At 38.6% G+C, this 24078-nt stretch overlaps 1 protein-coding gene across 3 annotated transcripts in view; it reads left to right on the forward strand.

Moving 5' to 3' along the window:
* LOC122804910 (integrin beta-2-like) overlaps nt 1-24078 on the forward strand; it is a 1273642-nt gene that overhangs the window by 1133296 nt on the left and 116268 nt on the right. The window lies entirely within an intron of this gene.

The following is a 24078-nucleotide window of genomic DNA, read 5'->3' on the forward strand; positions in this document are numbered from 1 at the left end:
CAATTCTTTTTCCATTTATTCCACTGCCTCATTTTTCTTATTTACTTTCCATAAACTCCTTTTTACTCCTATTTCTAATTCATATTATGGGCAGACCTTTCATTTATATTTATTTATTTGACATTTGTTAACTGGCTTGGTCCAACTGAGCCAGAAGCCCATTTTCAGTGGAGACCCAAGGAGAAAAGCTCCATAGTAATACAAACAAGAAATTATTATTACAAAACCATACAATAGTAAAAAAAACTTGCTAACATATAGCAAAAATAGACAAATATATAAGGTAGAATAAAATATTATTTATATCCATAATTTCTTCTTAATTTTTAGTTTAACTGCCCTTTCTTATCCTTCATTACATGAATTTTCTCTCATCATATTTAAGTTTTTTACTTAAAAATGAAGACACTTATTTTCTCCCTTTGTAATAATATTTCCATCTAAATATATTTTTTCCATTTTTTTCATTATTATATCAATATAATTTCTTTTCTTTTCTAAGACTTCTCCACCCCTTTGTCTAGTATTATTTCACATTTATTTTGGTTATGTGTTATTGTTTTTCTTCTTACACTGCCCTCTCTTTAATTTTATGTATATTTTTGAAACTTTTCTTTATACATCATTCACCATGTTGTCATACTTCCATAAATGACTTAGCTGTCATATTATCTACCCACAACTGCCAATTTTCTTTTTTAAGACATTCCATTCCTGCAGCTTTTCATGCAATTTATTTAAGACATTTTACTTATTTTATTATAATTTCATTCTCCTCTATTATTGCCAAGACAGTTCTATAATCTGAAAACTTTGCTTCTCTAGTTCCATATTTTATATATTTGATGTTATCTGTAAACAATATATAAACAATAACCTAGATTCAGTACAACCTACATGGTCTGTTTACACTGTCGCAACATGCACATGCTAGCGCACTGTTTTGGATTCAGTAAGTGGCTCTACATGGTGTGTAGAGCTGTGCAAACAAGGTAAACACCATGGCATACTAATTACTGCATAAGCAACTGAATTGTATGCTAATGAGCCAATTCAAGATGGAGGAGCTATTCAACAAGCTATAACGCAGCCATGTACACTCAGTGCTGTTTTCTCTGTGAATTCCAAAACCTATTGAAATACAGCCATGGAAAGGAGTCTATACAGAAACAATGTTAGGAGCTGCTGTTACTTTAATTCATATGTATTTGCAACAGGCTGAAGTATATCCTGCTGCTGCTGTTAAAAGACCACAGCCAAAGAAAAGAAGAAATTTTATACCCTGGTTAACTTACCACAATCTACATGACATGGAAATTGTCGAGTGTTACAGGGTGGATAGAGACACACTACAGGAACTCTGCAACCTCTATCATCCTCAACTCAGAGCCAGGGCAAACTGAGGGGAACCCATACCAGTGGAGACAAAGGAATGTGTAGCACTCAGAGTTTTAGCTAAAGTAACCTTTCAGTGACCAACAGGGGACTTGCTGGTGGTGTCATAGGCATCAGCATCCAGGATTCTCCATCAACTCCTGAATGCTATGCTCCAATATGCCACTGACCACATATATTTTCTCCATACTCCTGAGGACAGGGCCACAGATATGCAGGTGTTTTCCCCTGTAGCTGTCTACAGGGCACCATAGATTGTACACATATAGAAATTAAGGCACCACCTGGGAAACAGAGAAGGCACTACATAAATAGGGAGGGCTTCCACTCTATTAACTGCCAAGTCATGTGTAATGGCAAGGGAATAATCTTGAATGTCTGTGTGCTGGCAACCCAGGCACTTACCACTACTCACATATCTGGTTCCCCTCCCAAATGTATTTTACTGGGAGCTGTCTGGATCCCTGACAGTAGACAGGAACTCTTCATTTGCTGTTAATGGTGGCAGTATAGCAAGTCCCCGCTTACCTATTTGATCACTGGCCACTGTAGCTGCTCTCTTCCGTGTAGGTAAAATCATGTCACTGGCCCTATGCTGCACCTGATCATATGTCCTGCTGTGGCTGCCTACTACATTCACATCAGCAACTATCTGCTGTTGAATCTGCATTCTGCCTAACATATCTCCACATCTCCTCTCAACCAGAATAACACCATGTCACCTAAAAGCTTCCATAATGACTAACGACTTGATTCTCAAGGTCACTGAAATGTGTTTTTTGGGGATTGGGATGTCTGGATGCCATAGTCCTAGGTCACCTAAAACACAACAGAAGGATAATACACATAAGTATCACCTAACTAAAATTCCTGTTTATAGCTAACACATATAAAAGGTAGCATTTCATTATTACCTCCTGGAGAAACATAAAACAGTCAAGATACTGAAATATAAAAAAGGAATTGTGTGGTTATAACATATTACATTCACACACAAAGCAAGATTCGATGCAAAACAAGGAGAGTAACAATAGCTACATATCCTTGTTTGTGCAGAAAAAGAAATGCAACTTTGCGCCCCACCCCCAAAAAGAACAGGCAAATGACACATTTTACTAATAAACCATCAGTGAACTGCTAAACATGTTATCAAATGAACTGCCCCTGAAGTATGTATAAAGATTTAACACAGAACATTCCATTTTAAGCTACTGCCAATCATATGTACTTGTAGCTGGCACTCCCCTAGAGGTGTGTATGGTCCATCCTAGAAGGTTAATACCATTGTATTATTGATAATACAGGACATTTACCATTTCACAGAAATAACAATAGAAGACTGCACACAGAAAAACAGATGTAAAATTTGCAGTTGTGATGACAGTTAAAAAGGTTGTGCATCTGAGAAAGTGAAATGTCCTGACAAATATTTATGCCATCAGTACACTTCTAAGAAATGCATACAGATAAAAGTAGCATTTGCTAATGCAAATATATATTAATCAATTTTTCTTAATGACATTTCAACATATGCAGTATATAGCTGAAAAATGCAAGTATACCTTCTCAAAGTCAGCAGTCTTCTATTTAGATGTATCCCAAAGTAATATCCTCTTCTGCGTTATCAACATAAACAAGTCTCCTCACCTTCATGTTCCCTAGCTACATGGTTCCCTTTTTATGGTGTAGATTCAGGGATGTGAGTATGGTAAAGATGCAGATAAGGTGTGAACTCATTAGAATTGCTGATTCCCAAATACTTGACTCTGTGTTTCAGATGTAAACATAGTTCAGGCACTCCCTCAGTGTTTGTAGATAATGGATTGCAACTGTGAATAATTACTGGTAGGAGAAAAATACAACAGCAGTTCAGACTATCCTACCTCCTGTGGGTGTGTCAGTCAGGTTAGACTTACAAAGTGTAGAAGTAATTGTATCAAGGTTGTAAATGTAAGTAAGCAGCAACATTCCACAGTTTCTGTTCAGTAACATCCAGCTTCCCTTTCATTTCTTGACAACTGCATATTATTGCCATTTACTATCCTCACACATTTTAAGGACAAGGATACAGAATGATTTACAGACTACATGTCACAGATTACTGGACAGATAAGACAAGAATGAGAAACAAACACAGAGAGATAAGACAGAGCTGTGTTTTTGCAAGTAATAGTCATAAATGGTTGTGTGATCACTAAGTGCACTACACTGGAAATTAATGCACGTACAAACAACTGTCATATGTTTTGTTAGTAATGTGGATGATGTTGCAGATGGTTGTATGTAGAATAATTTCAGTTCCCTGCTGCAAATCTGTTTGTGCAGCACACAGGGATAAGACATCCTTACTGTATTCTGAAGGTTCATTGGAGTGAGAGTTCAAATCTAGACCTGTGTAAAAATATTTCATATATACCAATAAAAGATTTGTAGTGTTTATTTCATAAACTGATTTTCTTCATTTCAGGTAATTTCCCCCCTTTTTTGCTAGTGTTTGTGGTGAGTGGATTATCACAAACATGGGTAAACATATATTTAGCTATACTCATCTTGTTTGTGTGACACTTGGCAGTGGCCCACACAGGAAGCGGACAGAACACCTGTAGACAGGATGCAGATAGCAAATAACTGAAAATGGATACATTCTATTAATTCTGTTGGGTACTGCACAAGCATGGTAAGTGGAGTTGCATGGTGGTCAACACACAAAACTTAAGAATGACTAGGGAATTATGCAACTGTCATTTCACTATTCCTATGGCAGCAGTTGTAAGTGTAGTGGTATAATACAGATGGTTCTAGGTTAAAATGCAAGAAGTGCAACATATTTTATACTGTTGTGACAGTCCAGGTTATAGCAATGAATAGAAAATATACAAGTGTTAGTTCAACATCCTTGTGGCAACAGGTGAAAGTGTAGGGTTGCCATACATATGATGATGGGCCCTAATATAGGACATTCTAGACATTTTTGCTGTTGTTCCATTTCACATTATATTCAATCTCACTTATAACACTTTAGATAGTGGAACTTATATGAATTAAATGTGTGAGGGATAAGACACCCTTATTGTGTTTTTGATGTATGACTCAGGGTATACTGTCTACTGTATTTCTGCAAGTATAAATCTGCTATCTGGACTTGGATGGCCTTCACACTTAAAAAAGACACATACACAAATGAATCTATATGCAAGAATCTTGTCAAGTTACACACATACTGGGTTAACACCTCAAACTATCAGCTATATTTATGAATGATTCTTGACTATGTCTGAGCAGCACTTCTTCTGTGGCAAAAATGGAATATCACTGTTGTGGAAGAGAATGTTTTGTCCCTTATGCATAGGTTTGAGTCCCAGAATATAACATTCAGTTTTATCAGTGTATAAAGCCAAAACAAAAATGTGTGAGGTCATGAAATGTATGCCTCCAGTGCATGTCTGCAAATTAAACTCACCCAACTGTTACCTTCCAATTTTTAAAAATTATTTCCAACCTACAGAAGCAAACACCCCTCAAACTAATGTCAAGTGCCAGATTAGCCTTCCAATTTCAAAAACTACTTTCCTCTATGCTTGGCACTGTTGCTCTCCACTTAACATAATGCAAATGTGGTTGGCATTGTTTCTCAGGTTTGCACACTATCAGTAAATGTGATAACAGGAATTGGCAGGAAATCATTAGCTGCTATTGCTCTATGTTCAGTATTAAACATGTCTGGCATTAGAGGGGTAGGTGCCCAGTTTAGGGCACAGAGGTGGAGTATTTAGGGGTCCATGATATGTACTGGCATCCTGGTAAAGCAACACAGCCAAAGGGTTTCATAGGGAGACTATTCTGGCTCCCAATACAAGTCTGAGGCTTGGGATAGTTTGGCTAATGATCTGTCCAGTGTGACTGGCATCACGTATATTGAAGAAAATTGTAGGCACCAATTCAATGACCTACAAAGGTGCAAGAGGGAAGCCCTCAACCAATGGTTGACTGAATTTCAAACTGATGACATCCCACAGTTGTGTGAGTATAGTAATAAAGAGAAGTATTAATACATCTAAAGCTAAATATAGGCAAGACTGGTGTGCATAATGTTCTTCTGTTCTTTTCTTTGCTTTTCACAGCTAATACTGACATAGAGTTGAATTATCAGGCTCATGATAAACATTTGGAGAAACTGAGAGATGCAAGTGGTATGTTTCCAGCACAACACAAGTATTACTGTAGGCTTAAAGGTACCTGATAGATTTTTTGGTGTTCTATACAGTAGTACTAACTGTAAAAGCAAGTGTGCATGCATAAGTCTGTAATACAAACTATTTTTAGGAGTGAAGTGTAAGACTGTAATCAGAGGTTTTGGGCTCAAATACCATGAGCAGCAATTATACAGTACTGCATTTCCTTCATAATATTACATAAATTAAACTCTATACAAGTGGCATAAATGCCCTGCTTTTAACTGTAATCAGTATACTTGGACCAGGCATATGTGCAAGATATACATTGCAAGGATTACTTTAAGTAATTTGTACCAGTTGTTTGTAGTTGATAGGATGTATGTTTAAAATGGTTCAAATAAAATAGTTGTATAATTGTGATAGTGCATTGTATGTCACATATGATGGTACTAATTTTATTTCTTTTTTTTCCTCTCACCCCAACCCATTTCTTTTTTTTATTTTCTATTTTCTGTTATTTGTCATCAAAATGTCTCCATGTCATCCATCTGTAACAAATCACTAAATGATTCATAGTACAGCAGGGTAGGCCAGCACCAGTGAGTCAGACTACCCCTGTTCCACTGGCTCTAGCACCAATGCTCAACATTTCTGGGACCCAACCTGACAGCACTGCCTCTGCTGCCTCTGCACTACCTGTGCCCTTAGGTAGCACTGTCATGGCATCTGGTGCTGTGGTACCCTCTAGGAGTAGTGGCACAGGTGGGATTTCATCACATGCCAGGAGAAGCCAGGGTTAGTGCATAGAGGTGTGCACCACACCATTGGTGTACACCTATGCTGGATGGAGAGGATGCTCTCCCTTGTGGTATATAGGAGAAGAAGATGTCAAGCACTCCAGCACCTAGCAGAGTAAGGGGACAGTGATAACAATCCTGTGAGCAAGGACTAGATTCTTACTGTCTCCATGTTTTTTGGGCATGAGCTTATGTTGTCCCCTCCACCCCAATCATGGTGTCCCCCAGCCATTTTGTGTCCCACACCATCCATGTCCTGTCTTTTGTCTTGTTTGCATTTTTTCCTCACCTACCCAACTTACCTGACCCACAAATACCAATTCCCTTACCCAGCATTCCTCTTTTACTGAATAAAAAAAAATGGGCACGCGTCCCACAAAAAAATATTGTCCCATACATAGCTCTCCATTTCACATATGTGTCTCCTTGACACACTTGATTTGGTACAGTTGGCTACATAACATGATTGCATTGATGTCACCCCACTTTGTGGAGGTGGCAGTCCAAATTCAGCTAATATTCTGTACTCATTTTCAGTTTACACTGTTAAAGAAATAGATAGCTATGATTTCTTCCTGCCTCCCTCCTGCACATTCCTGTATTTCTTTCCCTTTTGTTCTCCCCCCTGCTTGCTTCCCATTTCACCACTTTCCTATTTATCCAATTTTAATAACTATAATCTGGTCAAAAAATAGAATTACACACAGCATACATAAGTACCAAAAAAAAAATGGAGCTCTTCACTTTTTGTCTTCCATTTTTGTGCAAAGTTGGACAATGCACACCATTGCCAAGTGACAGTAAATGTTTCTTCTGTGGTGCAGTTTACCTCCATTCATTGCTGCATGCCTCATTAAAGCAAAATAAAGTAACACAAGATTACTGTAGTATAAGAATAATTTCATTGCATTATCACTGTTTATTGAAATAGTAGCAATGAATGTATTGTAACAATAGTTTCATTGCATTATCACCACTTATTTAAAAGTATTATATACACCTGGATTCAAATCCAGTATCATCTGGACTCAAAAAGAAATGTGTCAATGCATTTACACCTGCTGCTATAGAGTCAGCTAAGCAGCAGGCATGTTTCAGGCACTCAATACTAACTCAAAGAATTTTAGCAATGAGCCTCCATTACTGTTTAATTACACCGACACAAGGAAAGCAGTATAATTGTTTATCCTGCATATGCAAACACTTTGCCAGTCATCATGCAAACCCACTGCTCATCATTGTGCTATGCAAACTAAATATTAGCATGTATTAGGTCTGTTTACTGTCCAATTAGTCTACGTGGTGTGAAATTATATGTGGTAATATAACAAAATGAAAGCCCTTTCTAAGAATATGTCAGATATTTGCAATGCAGCCATGTGTTACTTCCCCCATGCACTGCAGCCCTGGTCTCTCAGTACTTGTTCACAAATATATCAACAACACTACATAAATTATTAAGAAATGGGTACTTACGTATTATCTCAACCATTTTTTCACATTTGCAAAGAGTGCATACCTGCAGACAGACAACTGCCTGAAACACTTCAGCCAGCTGATAATAGTCCTTACTAATGTCCAAAAAGTTTAAATAACTTTCTGAAATGACAGACCTTACAAAATGACACGAAGTACCATCCTGGTATCACCTGTTGTTGTCTTGATAGTAAGGGATATGTAATGGAGATTTTCTTCCATTGTACAAGTCTACATTGAGAATCAGGGATTTACACTTTTTTTGGCATCGTGTCATGTTGTAATGTATGCCATTTCTGAAAGTAATGTTAACTTTTGGGCCTATTTGTAAGGATTATCATCAGCATTTGCAAGTGTTTCAGGCACTCATTTTCTTGCAGGAATGCAGTTTTCAATTGTGAAAGTTAAACAACACTGCGGAGCGGGGACTGCCTATGACAACACTGGGAAAGGTATTCCTCTTTTCAAAGAACAGCACAGTAAGTGTTTGGAAAGTACAACACCAATTTTTGCAGTAGTAAGTATCACAGAAAAGGTTACAAGGATCTTCATTTTCCAGATCCTCCTTCAAACATGAAGGAGAATCACAGTTCCCCTGTTGTACTGGTTAGTTTAGTACAGCACATGGTTGGATGCTGCCCTTCTTTGTAAAAAAATGTGATGTATGACAAATGGTGCCCCTCTTGCACACATCTGCAAAAGGGCTGCTTTCCTTTCTTCTTTGTGGTCCACTTGCACAAGAAAACCAAAACAAAGGTAATTTGGAGTTTACACAGCCCGTAACACTTACCATTACAGCCCTGTCTTGTAAATATAATGAATTACACAATGGAACAAATGTGATTCTGATAATATGTAAGTACCAAGAAATGTGTGATATACCATGCACATCTTTAGAATGACAATACACATTCCTAACTTCAAATGTTTATAGTAATGTAGACACCTGTTTGCATATAATTTGTAAAGCTGTTTCTTAAACTATAGCTGCACGTTAGAACACAACCACCAAATACTACTTATCAATCTGGTAACATGCAGAACTTTAACTATCTTGACAGTTGCACATGTCTACACATCCATTTAATGCAGGCCTCCCAAAAGTTTCTCACCAATATCCAGTGCTAATGTCATCCACAATACATTGTCCTGCAGCCATGTAAGAGTCACTCTTGTGCCATGGCACTTGTCTAAAGTACTGCGTTCTCTAGTCTGTGTACTTAGATAGGGGTTCTGTTCTCATTGCAGTCAATTGGGACATGTGTGTGTCTCTCTATCTAGCCAGAAGTACATACATATGTGTCTGACAGTTACCACTCCACTTCCATGATGCATTGGCAGTATTTTGACACTTGCACAAGCCTACACATATATTTTATGCAGGCCTTCCAACATCCAGTGCTGATGTTATCCACCATAAGTTGTCCTACAGCCTTGAAAGAGTCAGACTTGTGCTGTGGTGCTTACTTAAAGTACTGTGCTTTCTAGTCTGTGCACTTTGATAGGTAAAGGTTTTGTTCTCACTGCAGTCAACTGGTGTCTTTGTGTGTGTGTGTGTGTGTGTGTGTGTGTGTGTGTGTGTGTGTGTGTGTGTGTGTGTGTGTATGTGTGACTATCTAGCCAGAAGAGCATAAGTGTGTATTTCACATTACCACTCCAATTCCATAAATTGAGAGTATTTTAACACTTGCATAAGCCTACACATCCATTTCACACAGACCACTTAACATCTTCTCTCCAACATCCAGTGCTGATGTTATCCAACATAAGTTGTCCTGCAGCCTTGTAAGAGTAAGACTTGTGCTGTGGCTCTTGCTTAGAGAACTGTGTTCTTTAGTCTAGGTAGGGGTTCTGTACTCACTCCAATAAACTGGGGTTTGTCTGTGTTTGTACCCTTGCTTGACATTACAGAGTGCATGTGGAACAACGGTATTAGTATTTTCTCCTCAACAAGCTCTGCTGATGTCATCCACTATAAAGTGTTGTCTGACACTCTCCACAGACTTGAGCTGTGGTGCTTGCCTTAAATACAGAGTTATCTATTTGGTGTACTTAGGTAGGGGTTCTGTTCTCACAGTAATCAACTGGTGTGTGTGTGTGTGTGTGTATGTGTGTGTGTGTGTGTGTGTGTGTGTGTGTGTGTGTGTGTGTGTGTGTGTGTGTGTTGGTGCCTTTGCTTGACATTACAGAGTGCATTTTACATCAGGCTATGGGACACTGCTATTAGCATTTTCTCCTCAACTGACTATACTGATGTCATCGGCTATAAAGTGTTGTCTGACACTTTCCTAGTCTGACTTGATGGTGCTTGCCTTAAATACAGAGACCTCTAGTTGGTGTACTTAGATAGGCAGGAGTTCTGTTCTCACTCCAATCAACTGGGATTTGTGTGTGTGTGTGCCCTTGCTTGACATTACAGAGTGCATTTTACACCAGCATGTGGGACACTGCTATTAACATTTTCTCCTCAGCAGACTATGCTAATGTCATCAGTTATAGCTGATTTGTGGATGGGCATTATTTCCACCACTGCAGAGTCAAAAACTGGCCTTTAGGCCAAGCACAAGTCACCTCATCCTATATGACACAGATTACAGTGACAGGGCTTTTGGTCTAGCCAAATATGTCATGGCATGGTTTGTAGACTCTGTATTTTTTTGGTGAGAGACCCCTGTGGTCTCTCCAGCTGCTGCAGGTGTCTAGTGAGCTACATGTAACTGGGAGCATTATACTCTATTAGTGTTTTGATGAGGTTTGAGTACAGTGCTGTTATATAATTCTCAGATATGAATATGATGGCCTGATTTATGAAGTGCAGAACATAGCCTTTCCATACCACTGTGGACACTTGGTGGATGAAGGTCAGATTGCTATGTATGTGTGTTCCCAGGTTTTATACCACTGGGTTTCAGCATGGGCTTTGTTGTCAATGCTGTAATTAGCATGGAATTCCACTTTGCAGAAGTCCAAAATAAACACGTATTTTTGTGTTTATTTGTAGACCGTGCAGCTTTGGCACCAATCATTTATCTGTGTTAGCCCATCCTGTAAGTATGTTATCATCATTGCTGGACTCAATGATTGCGCCCAGTATACAAGAATCAGCAAACCTGGTAAGCCAAAGGCCATATACTTTAGCCTGGACTGTCAAGAAATACATCACAAACAGTGAAGATCCAAGTACAGAGCCCTGGGGTACGCCAGTGATGACAGCTCTAGTGGTACAAGTTGATTCACTTTTCACAATATGTGTTCTGTCAGTGAGGCAATTGGTTAACCATCTGGTGACGTAAGGCTTAATCCCCAGCAGGGGGAGTTTCTCAATGATACCTGAGTGGAGGATTGTGTCAAAACTCTAGGCCAGATCAAGATTGGCAGTATGCACTGTTTTACCTTCATTCAGGCCTGCCACACAGAATCAATGGGCTTTGACAACATCACATATTGCCTATAGCATGACTCAGCACATACACCTTCCTGACATGGTTGAATACACACTTCAACAGGCCATCCACATAGACTATGTTCCCATAGAAGGATGTACATCAACATGCATTCATCTGAGTTGGGGGGAGACAGCACCTGATGCATGCATGTTCTCCTCATCTCCGAGGTAAATCAATATATCATCATGGACCTTTTCAAAATGGACACTAGTAATATCCCAGCTGTGTGCAACAAACCTGTGTGAGTTGTTAATGCTACAGCCATTTCTGTTACATCTGTTACATGTCCTCAAAGAGGTCATCGAGGGCATGCATGATGACATCATCTTGTGGAACTTGACCAGGCTAAATCCACACTGAGGTATTCACTCAACACTGTGTTATGTGGCCATAGACACCTATATCATCAAGTGGGTAGACCATTGGATCACATACGTGGTAACTACATATGTTGAAATGTGTGAAGTGACCTATATCCCAGATCCAGTGATCAGATCTGTACATCACTGTCTCTTAGGCCTTTTTCTGTCCATTATTTAAGCCACCGACATCACAAATGACATATACATCCTGTGTTCAAACAGCTGTCTGAAGTACTATAGATTGTGTGCAAGCATTGATTCCACCTGTGATATTAGTAAAATACAGACAGCATCAACACGCACCACAGGTTGCTGCCATAGCCATGACAACACATGTGATGAAACAAAAACATAAAGGGAGGTTTGTTACATTATGAAAGCAAATGCATGCCCCAAGGATAATGTAGACATCACACCCTATAATCAGACCAACTGGTATGTGACCTGCGTCCTTGGGTAGATGGTATGTGGAATGTCCACCAGCATGTAGCCCACAGTGCCGACTACTCCCTTGTATGCAGCACAACCTCTGAGTATGTGAAAGACATCCACATCAAAGGCCATAATATCTCCATAGTTCACAGCCTTCATCGGACTTGTAACTGAGTACAATGCACCCTTTTTCATGTACCTCTCTACACATCTTCCAGTGATGTTACTACTCCCTGCTAGTGCGGGACCTCCATCAAGGTGTTACAACAGATGCATATGTGATACCTGTTCTGGTGATGGACACAATGCATACATAGCTTCCACCATGCTCTTTTTTTCTTTTATTGCCCCTGTTTTTCCCTGAACAGTGTTGTATTTTTAATATAATATTGTGCATATCATTTCTTTTAGTCTTTCGTTTACCTTTCTCATTACCCAAAATAAATGCATAGATGCTAAGTGCACCACTGGATTTGTTCTTAATTCAAACCACATTTCCTATTTATTATAAATTATATTTCTTCTCACTGGGTGCAGCCTTGATTCCCCATTGAAGCTAAAAAAACTCTAAAAACTATTTTTATTTGAGTGAAAATTATAAATATTCACCCTATATGTGTTATTTTTTTCTAATATATTAGCATTGAATATATATGTCTTTTTCTGAAATTATAAACTTGTCCACAAAGGTAATAGTAGCTCTCTGTTGACTTATTACACTTTCATACTCACCAAATATCACTCCGAAAATCTTTATTTTCATTATTTTGAAATATATTCCATTTATGTTTTTATCCCACCAAAGCACTTGCACTTCATTTTTTAATGCAGACCAGCAATTTTAACAGCTTTTGGTACTTATTACAACTTCAATTACCTATGCCATATTTTTTTCTTATTAGAATTAAATCTGTACTTATCATACATATTGGTAATATAATGTTTCCTTCCATCTCACATCTTGTCTCCTTCATTTCATACATACATGTCTGTACTTCTGCATTTATTACTAATGCAAATAAGCATATGCTCATCAGGCATCCATGGTTTGCTCCTCTGTTAATGCTTATTTTCCTAATTCATGCATTTATCATAACTTGTACAATGAATTTTCATAACATTTTCTTTATTAGATTATTTCTTCCCCTTTGGTATATGCCTCTCAAATATGCTACAATTTTTCATGTCTCACTTTATCATAGGCTTTAACTACATCACATGCTATCAGTCTTCCTCTTTATTTTTTTTCAGTTTCTTCTCAACTACTTCTTTCACTATAATTAACACTTCTTTTACCTCTCTTCCTTTTATACAATAAATCCCATATCCTACTACCTTATCCAATATTTTCTCCATCCTTTTTTGTAGTATTTTCATTTTTTTGTAGTCATCATTCCATAGTGTTACAAACCTCCATTTTTATATATTTTCCTTCATCTTTTTTCCCACATAAATCTTTTCACTCCATCACGTCTTCTACTATACATTCTTTCATTAAATATTTTTAAAAAAGGATCTAACAAAGCCTACATGCACCATGTTGTATTCAGTAAGTAGCTCTATGCATCATGTAAAGACAAACATTGTAAACATCATGACATGATGATTACAGTATAAGCAATTGGATTATATGATAATCAAGCAATCCAAGATGGAAGAGATATTCAAAAAAGATATAAAGCAACTGTGAAGACTCAGGGCTGGTTTTCCCTGCGAATTCCAAAACCTATTGGAATACAGCCATGGAAGCTAGTCCACAGGGACTGCTGTTGCTCTTATTCATGTGGATGTGTAGCAGGCCCAAGTCTATGCTGCTGTTACTGCTAACAGACCATGACTAAGAAGGAGAAGGGTGCTTAGACCCCATTTAACTTTTCACAATCTGCATGAGGTAGAAATTGTAGAGTGCTACAGCATGGATAGAGACATGCTGCAGAAACTCTGCAGCCTCTGTCATCTTCAGCTGAGAACAAGGGTAAACTGAGGGGGAGTCCAAAAAACATACAAGCCAGCAAGTGTTGGCAAGTGCCAAATACGAAAATATTTATTGACATAGGAGGGACCAATCCCCCTATGAATCTGATGTTACAAAAACAATCAAACCGGTTTCGGCTCCACAGAGCCTTCTTCAGTGAAATTCAAATAGTCAAAAGATAAAGTATCAGTACAAATACATTTATATAGTAAAAACTCACATAAGGACCAATCAACAAGCTTAATTCAAAATTGGTCATTAAGACCAGGTGGAAACAAAGCTCCAAGTTTTATAATCCATTTTCTCTCCTTGGCGCAAAGTAATTCATGCCAATAATGTTTATCTTTACATCTACCCTTGATGCAGTCAATAGTAACAAATTTAAAAGAAGCTGATGCATGTTTTAAACTATGTTTATATAATGCATTACTAATGCGTTTGTTCTTAATATCACTCAAATGTTCACAAATTCTGAGACGAAAAGCCCTAGAGGTCTGTCCAACATAGAAAGCAGAACAAGTGCAGGTCACCAAATAGATGACCCACTCAGTGTTACAGTTGGCCCAAAATTTAATATCAAAGACCTCAGAGGTATTTCTGCTACTAAATTCCCTAGTGTGTGAAACATGAGTACAAAATGAACAGTGTCCACATGGAATGCACCCTACAACTGGTTTGCCTGTAATAGACAACTGGGTAGAAGCAAAAGAATCAAGACCCACCCTCTTATAATGACTAAATTTGGAACCAATAGTCTGTCCCCTTCTGAATGAAAAAGAACATCTATCTTGAAGAAAAGAATTCAATTTATGATCCGCCTTTAGCACATTCCAATGGCTGTGTATAATATTCTTAAAGCCCTGTGTATTTCGTCCATAAGTAGTAACCAGATGTAGGAGCTGTAAAACCAAATTCTGATTCTTGTCTCTGTATGATAGTAAATCCTGTCTATTTAAATTGGAAGCCCACCGTTTGGCTACATACACTGTACCTGGATGATAACCTCTATTAATAAATCTACGGGTCAGGTCATCACGAACCTCAAAAAAGGACTGTTGGCTTGAACAAATTCTTCTGGCTCTTAAAAACTGGGATTTGGGTATATTCTGGATGATATGTTGTGGGTGGAAGCTGGTAGCATGTAATAAAGAATTAAATTCCGGAAATTTCCTGAACAACCTAGTGGACAGAGTATTGTCCTCATTTCTAGTGATTTCAACATCCAGAAATACTATCCTTGATGTGTGACAGGTCAACTTGAATTCAATACCCCATATGTTGTTATTGAGGTATTCCAGAAACTCCATAAGATAATATTCATCAGCTTTCCACACCAACCAACAATCATCCAGATAACGACACCAAATATCCATCTCACACATGTAGATGTTATGATTATGATCATAAATCGTAATTTCCTCAATGTATGCCATAAAAAGATCTGCATATATGGGTGTGAAAGACGCACCCATAGCAGTACCTTTGGTTTGCCAGAAACATTGATTTTGATAGTAAAAAACATTACTAGTCAATACATATTCTGTGAGACATACTAAAAATGTATTGAATCCAGGTTGATATAGACCTGATCTAGCCAACCAATAGTCCAATGCTTGTAAACCTGTCCAGTGTGGAATATTGGTATAAAGAGAGGTAATGTCCAAAGTACACAATAGCCATTGGGGTTCAAGTTGGGTGTCATTAATAATGTCCAAACATTGTGTGGTATCTTGAATCCTAGCTCTTATGAATCCAAGTAATGGTTTTAAATACTGGGTTAAATATTCAGACAATGGTTCAGTAAGAGACCCATGTCCGGAGACAATGGGTTGGCCTGGTGGATTACTGGCATGTTTATGTATCTTGGGTAACAAGTAGAGGTATTGTTTCTTAGGTGACAGGACCATTAATTATTCTTTTGTAAACTGTGTAATAATGCCCTCCTCCACCGCCTCAGTCAAAAACTGACCAATTTTGCTCTGAAAATGAGGAGAAGGATCCAAAGGCATCTGCATATAATATTCCTTGTCACCCAATTGTTTCATAACCTCCTTGTCATAAGTAACCTTATCCAATACCACCACCACTCCACCTTTGTCAGCTTGAGTAGTAACCAAATTTTTGTTTTTGGCAAGCTCATCCAAACTCTGTATTTCTTCAGTGGACAAATTATTGTGAGATATGGGAAAATCCCTAAGATGACAATGTATGTCCTGTAGGACACTTTTCTGAAAACCCCCCACTAAATGTGTCATCGGTGGATTGAATGTGGATTTTTTGAACTTAAAGTCATGAGATGTATCACAATCATTGTTAGCAAAAAACAATTTCAAATTCAGTATTCGACAAAAATTTACCACATCCTGAGCCAAAGATTGTTCAGAGACAAAAAAAAAAACAGGGACAAAATTAAGCCCTTTATTCAATAACTTGAGTTGTGCATTGGTTAATTCAACAGAAGAAATGTTATGAACATTGGAATTGGAAATTAATGTTGTGTCATCAATTTCAAAAGTGCCTCCAGACTCTGTTTCGATGTATCTTTTCTTATGCTTCCGCCCCCCTCGTCTGTATCTAGATTGGGAGGGTGTAACAAGTTGTCCCTTTTAGCTTTGGGTAACCCCTCCCTGGAATTTTCATCAAGTTCACCTTCTGTATTAAAGGAAGTATCCTCACCTGATGTGCCACTAGAAAAAACAAGATTTTTCTTAAGAATAGATTTGGGCCTCTTTCTTTTAGGAGTTGAAAACCTCTTATCATTCTTGTTGTCCTCCCTAGGTAGTCTAAAGGAGACATTTTTATATGTATCGAAAGGTTGGCCTCAATAACAACATATGGGGTATTGAATTCAAGTTGACCTGTCACACATCAAGGATAGTATTTCTGGATGTTGAAATCACTAGAAATGAGGACAATACTCTGTCCACTAGGTTGTTCAGGAAATTTCCGGAATTTAATTCTTTATTACATGCTACCAGATTCCACCCACAACATATCATCCAGAATATACCCAAATCCCAGTTTTTAAGAGCCAGAAGAATTTGTTCAAGCCAACAGTCCTTTTTTGAGGTTCGTGATGACCTGACCCGTAGATTTATTAATAGAGGTTATCGTCCAGGTACAGTGAATGTAGCCAAACGGTGGGCTTCCAATTTAAATAGACAGGATTTACTATCATACAGAGACAAGAATCAGAATTTGGTTTTACAGCCCCTACGTCTGGTTACTACTTATGGACGAAATACACAGGGCTTTAAGAATATTATACACAGACATTGGAATGTGCTAAAGGCGGATCAGAAATTGAATTCTTTTTTCAAGATAGATGTTCTTTTTCATTCAGAAGGGGACAGACTATTGGTTCCAAATTTAGTCATTATAAGAGGGTGGGTCTTGATTCTTTTGCTTCTACCCAGTTGTCTCTTACAGGCAAACCAGTTGTAGGGTGCATTCCATGTGGACACTGTTCATTTTGTACTCATGTTTCACACACTAGGGAATTTAGTAGCAGAAATACCTCTGAGGTCTTTGATATTAAATTTTGGGCCAACTGTAACACTGAGTGGGTCATCTATTTGATGACCTGCACTTGTTCTGCTTTCTATGTTGGACAGACCTCTAGGGCTTTTTGTCTCAGAATTTGTGAACATTTGAGTGATATTAAGAACAAACGCATTAGTAATGCATTATATAAACATAGTTTAAAACATGCATCAGCTTCTTTTAAATTTGTTACTATTGACTGCATCAAGGGTAGATGTAAAGATAAACATTATTGGCATGAATTACTTTGCTCCAAGGAGAGAAAATGGATTATAAAACTTGGAGCTTTGTTTCCACCTGGTCTTAATGACCAATTTTGAATTAAGCTTGTTGATTGGTCCTTATGTGAGTTTTTACTATATAAATGTATTTGTACTGATACTTTATCTTTTGACTATTTGAATTTCACTGAAGAAGGCTCTGTGGAGCCGAAACCGGTTTGATTGTTTTTGTAACATCAGATTCATAGGGGGATTGGTCCCTCCTATGTCAATAAATATTTTCGTATTTGGCACTTGCCAACACTTGCTGGCTTGTATGTTTTTTTGGACTTTGCCTGTTTTGCCGTGCAAGGGTTCCATGGGCACCTGCTTTGTGCATAAACTGAGGGGGACCAACACCAGTAGAGGATAAGGTATATGTACCACTTAAAATGTTAGCTACAGGAACCTTCCACAGGCTAACAGAGGACATCTTGGGAATATCACAGGCATCAGCATCCAGGATCCTACATACATTTCTGAATGCTATGCTACAACATGCTAGTGACTACATATATTTTCCCTGTGCACCTGAGAAAGAACCACAACTATGCGGGAGTTCTACCCTGTAGCACAATATCCTGAAGTCCTGGGTACCATAGACTGTACACATGAAGAAATCAAAGTGCCACCAGGGAACAGGGAAGGGTGTACATAAATAGAAAAGGCTTCCACTCCATTAACTGCCAGGTCATATGTAACACAAAGGGAATCATCCTGAATGTGTGTGCTGACAACTCAGGCAGTTTCCATGACTCACATATCTGGCACAACTTTTGACAGTATGAGATGTTTTCTAGGTGGGATATCCCACTGGGTCATTTACTGGGGATGCAGGTTATGCAGAAACTGAGGCTGATAGCATCCATCAGAAATGCATACACACCAATTGAAGAACACTGTAATGAGGCACATGCTCAAACAAGAAATATCACAGAGCATGTGTATGAGCTGCTGAAGTTGCAATTCCAGTGCCTGAATACATTGGGAGAGCCCTTCAGTACAATCCCCATACATGCACTGAAATCTTCATCTTTTGTGCTATACTTCACAACATTAATCTGAGAAAACAGCTTCAGCAGCAATACTTGGGGAATGGCCACACATCCCACCATCACTGGCAAGGTCTCCACAGCCGCATGCGGGTGAGGAGTCAGAGGGGGAGCCAGCAGCTGTTGTGGGTGTAGGCAAATGTAGGCATGCACAATATGCCTTCACACTGGCCAAGAGACAATGGACAGCACACACACTCACCACCTAAGAGGTTAAAACCTTCTTCCTATCCACATACTGTAGCATTGATGTCTTCAGTATTCACAACCTTTACTTACCCGTGTAATGGCTGTGTACTGCTAGCATCAGATAGAATCAGTCCTGAACTTAAACTCTTGCAACTGCCAGATGTCCAAGGTAAGTGTTGAACCTGTAATATAAAAGCAAATGTCTAAGAATGTAAATGAATGGCATATCCTTGCATACTGTTACTTACTAATGTAAGTATAAGTTGGGTGATTTTTACAGCAGTGACATCAAAAAGTGATAGCAGTGACTTATGTGGATACATGTGCTCTCTATCAACTAACAGACCTCATGCATCAAAGATTCACACATTCATCTCTCTCAATTGTACAGATTTTCGCAGAATGTTCACAGTTTGGCCTCATACATTTGCACTGGCAAATAGTAAAGTTAGAAAATACTGACACACATTTCAGTCTCTGACTTCATATCCATCAGAAAAATCCTAAAAATAGTAATGCAAAACATGTTATTCTACCAACTGCCTAAGTTTCTAAGACCAAAATATTTAAAAAGTGTCCCTATTGTTGGGTCTTTGTCCCAATTTTATTTATGGCTTGGTCCAGCTTTGTTTATCTAAGAGGTTGGAAGGGATGTACACATTGCAAAAGACTAAGAAAGCAGTACAATTTGAAAAATAGCATCACAAAAGCACTAAGTCAGAAATGCACTTTGACCATCAGACAAAAGACTTATGTATCCCTGAATCCAAAAGATAGAAAACAAGGATATGGCACAATCATCATCATTTGCACAGGGTGTTGTGTGTGTGTGTGTGGGGGGGGGGGGGGGTCTGGAGGCCTAGGCTGACATAAAAGGTAATGGATCCATGTGAGTAAGAAAGAGAAACAGGCAGACATTTGGATAAAGTATCAAATAGCCACTGAGACAGAATGAGCTCTAAACCTCACAACTGACCCATGTAACTGTTATGTGTGTGCATCTGTATGGGCACTCCAGGTGAAATTGGAATGTGAGTGTCTGCAAGAACACAGCCAAGATTTGTGCTACCCCTACATCCTGGTATTTCAGACAGGTATGAGCTGTGCATGGTAGAGGTGGCAGTTTGTTGTCTGTGTATCCAACCACAAGAACTGGTTCTGCCAGCAGTTACACTGGCACATCCATGCCCATGGTCAGATGCACTTCTGATACCTGAATGTGACTGATGTCTGCTGGACAAGTTCTCCTAATGTTTATGCCCAGGACCATGACCCCATGGCTTACTACATCTGGGTGTAGACACTTCAACCACTGACGGAGCAGTGGAAGTAGTTCCACTATGGCAGCATGATCAGGCACCACCACATCGGCTAACATCAGATGATGTGGCTGACCTACGTCCCCATCCCAGCAGATGTTCCATCGCAGACACTGCCCGTTCCAATGTATCATTCATCCAATCCATTGAATCAGCAATATGGTGGAGGCAGTCATCCATGTCAGTCTGTGCCACATCTACAACCCTAAGTATTTCTTCAGAGGCCCTATTGAAATGTGTCTGAACCTCCATGATGTGCTTAAACATATGTCAAGTGGCAGGGGAAGACACACCTGGATCAGGTAGAGGATGAACAGCAGACCTCCTCCAATCACCCCTAAGAACCCTACTGCATGGCAACTCACCCACACTTTGGCTATGGCCAGAGTCACCAGGCACTGAAGCCTCAGTAACCACACTACCATGATCGAGTGCCTCACTCTCCACCTGTCCAATATCTTAGATCTCACTGGAATGGGTTTCAGTAGGCCTACTGGCTGTGTCCAGTGGAATTACATGGGATGGCTGAATATCAGCCTCAGTGTCAGATTCAACCTCTGCACCCTGTGATTGTGCTTCTGTTTAACCACCATTATCATCAGATTCTGCAGATACTCTGACATCAGGTGGTAAGAGTCATACACTTCCACTGTCAGGATCACCTGTGATAATAAGCAACAAACACAGGAATGAAATTAATAGCTATACTGCTACAATTCAATATATGCTTACAAACTAATAGTGGTGCCACTGTTACAGACAGCACAACAATAAACACACAGTCCTGACACCCACACCACACATAGAGATAAAATAGATACTTCTGTGAACTGCTCATCAATACTGAAATAAAAATGTTTGGCTTACCATGTGTGGATGACTCCACAGGTTCTAGGGAGGATGGACTTGGAAGAAGTTAAACAAAAGGTAAGGACACCATAATCACAATTAACAGTAACAAGGGAAACAATATTGCCTCTTTATATGTCCATTAGAAATACATTTAACATAAATTTTGATGACACTCCCACCCCAAACCCATGTGTAATGAACCAGAATATGTTAATTGCATCAATCTAGAACTAGTCCCCTCCACAAAAAATGTTAAACAAACTTAAGTATTGCTGTCAATATTTTACTATACAAGAAGTATTTAACAATTGACATAGGTAAGCCTAATTGGAAGCTCTTCCTGGGACATATTTGTCCTCATTGAAAGAGCAGCACTAACACAAATCACATCCTGCTGTGCACTTTCCACTGAGATCTCTGGATCCCTGACAGTGAAAAGGAAGTGCTCATTTGGTGTCAGTGGTGACTCTGTAGTAGTCCCCTCCCCCGTAGCCATCTGCCCATGATCCACTGCAGCTGCTCTCCTCCGGGCCAATGAAATCATGCCAATGGCCCTATGACATACCTGATCAAATGTCCTGCTGCAGCCATCAACAGTGTTGACATCATCCACTATCTGCTGACAAATTTTCATTCTTCCCAACATATCCCCACAGTCTCTCTCAGGTAGAAAGCTACCATGTCACCTAAATGCTTGTACAATGACATCATTCACAGGGTCACTGAAGGGGGGTTTGCAGGGATTGGGATGTCTGGGTGCCGTAGTTCTAGGTAACATAAAACATAAAAGGGGGATAATACACATAAATATCACATAAATAAAAGTTATGCTTAGATATAACACATAAGTAGTATTTTTTTCAACATTACCCACTGGAGAAGCAAAAAACTTTCAAGATATTCAAATACAAAAATGGAGTTATGTGGTTGTAATGTATGACAGGTACACACAAGGCAAGGTTGGATTGAAAACAAGGGAAATAATAATAACAAAGCAAACCTCTGTACAATTTTTTGTTTGTGCCAGCACAGAAATGGAGCTTGGCTCCCCACCCCAAAACAACATGCAAGTGACATTTTGCTACCAGACAAAGGAATAAAACATCAGTGAGCTGTTATAAGTGCTATAAAAGACTCTGTCCCCAAAACATATGTACACATTTACGACAGAACATTCATTTTTTATGCAGTTGCCAGTCACCTCTACCTGTGGCCAGCAGTCCCATAGAGGTGTCTATGGGCCATCCTAGAAGGCTAATACCCCTGTGTCTTTGAGAATATAGGACATTTCCCTTTCACTGAAATAATAATAATAGAAAATTGTAAAAAAAAACAGTTGTAACATTAATAATTGTGATGAAAGTTAATAAGGCGGTGCATCTGAGAAAGAAAATTGCCCTGACAAAAATGCATATGTCATGAGTAAACTTCTAAGAAGTGCAAACAGATAAAAGTAGCATTTGACTAATGCATGTATAAAAATATTTTTCTAAGTGATGTCTGAGCATATCCAGTATCTAACTGAAAAATGCAATCATACCTTATCAAGATCAGTGGTCTTCTGTGTAAATAAATCCAAAGTAATAGCAATCTTCTTCTGTATTATCCACATACACCTTTCTCTCCACCTTCAAGTTCCCTAGCTACACAGTTCCCTTTTTATAGTGTAGATTCAGGCCTGTGAGCACAGTGAAGACGCAAATGAGGTATGAACCCATTAGAATTGCTAAATCCCAAATTTTTGGCTCCGTGTAGCAAATGTAAACATGGTGTAGGCACTCCCTCAGTCTTTGTTGCTAATGGATTGCAACTGTGAATGATTACTACTAGAGAAAAGGAAACACAACAACAATTCAGATTCCTTTCCCTCCAGTAGGGGTGTCAGCCAGGTTAGACTTACAAAGTGTAGACGTAATTGTAATAAGGTTTTAAATGTAAGTAAGCAGCATACATTTCACAGTTTCTGTTCAGTAATGTCCAACCTCTCCTGCATTTGTCGAAAACTGTATACTATTGCTATTTAATATTCTCACACATTTTAAGGATGATAGAAAATGCCTTATAGACTTCATGTCATGTAAAGTACTTCTTTGATAAACAATAAATGAACTACACCTGTGAATTACTTGTGTGTAACACATCTGCTAAAGAGATTCATCCGCACAACATATACTGTCTGTAGCTCAAGGTTTAAATCCCAACTTTGCCTTTTAGGGATGAAACCTAATAAACACCACTGACAAGGCTAAAACAAGTTTAGCTTTGCTTGTCTTGTTTGTGTGATGCTTTCCATCACACAGATTTGGAGTAATGGCCCATACACGAAGCAGACAGAACACCTGCAGACAGGATACAGACATTATTAATTTCAAAAAGGCTACATTGTTACATTCTTTGCTTTTCATTGTGCAAACCCACTAAGTGGCATTGCACAGCAGTTAACACACACAAGATAACAAAGAATAGGGAAATATCCAACTGTTATTTAATTATTTCTGTGTGAGCAAGTGTAAATGTAGGGTTGCAATACAGATGGTTCTGGGTTCCAATACACCAAATTCCAAATATTTGTTCTGCTGTTCCAATTCACATTATATTAAATGTCACATAAAAAGTTGTACATACTTTTGCATAATAAAATAACAATAAGTATGTATAGATGTGGAACTCATATGAATTATATGTATGACTGAGGGTATACAGACTACTATGTTTCTGTAATTATATTGGTGCTATCTGGCTTTGGATGGCCTTCAGACTTCAATAAGACTCATACACACATGAACGTATAAATAAGAACCTTTC

Source organism: Protopterus annectens, chromosome 6.part0 (genome assembly GCF_019279795.1).
Source record: "Protopterus annectens isolate FY-2018-M chromosome 6.part0, PAN1.0, whole genome shotgun sequence".
NCBI lineage: Eukaryota > Metazoa > Chordata > Ceratodontiformes > Protopteridae > Protopterus > Protopterus annectens.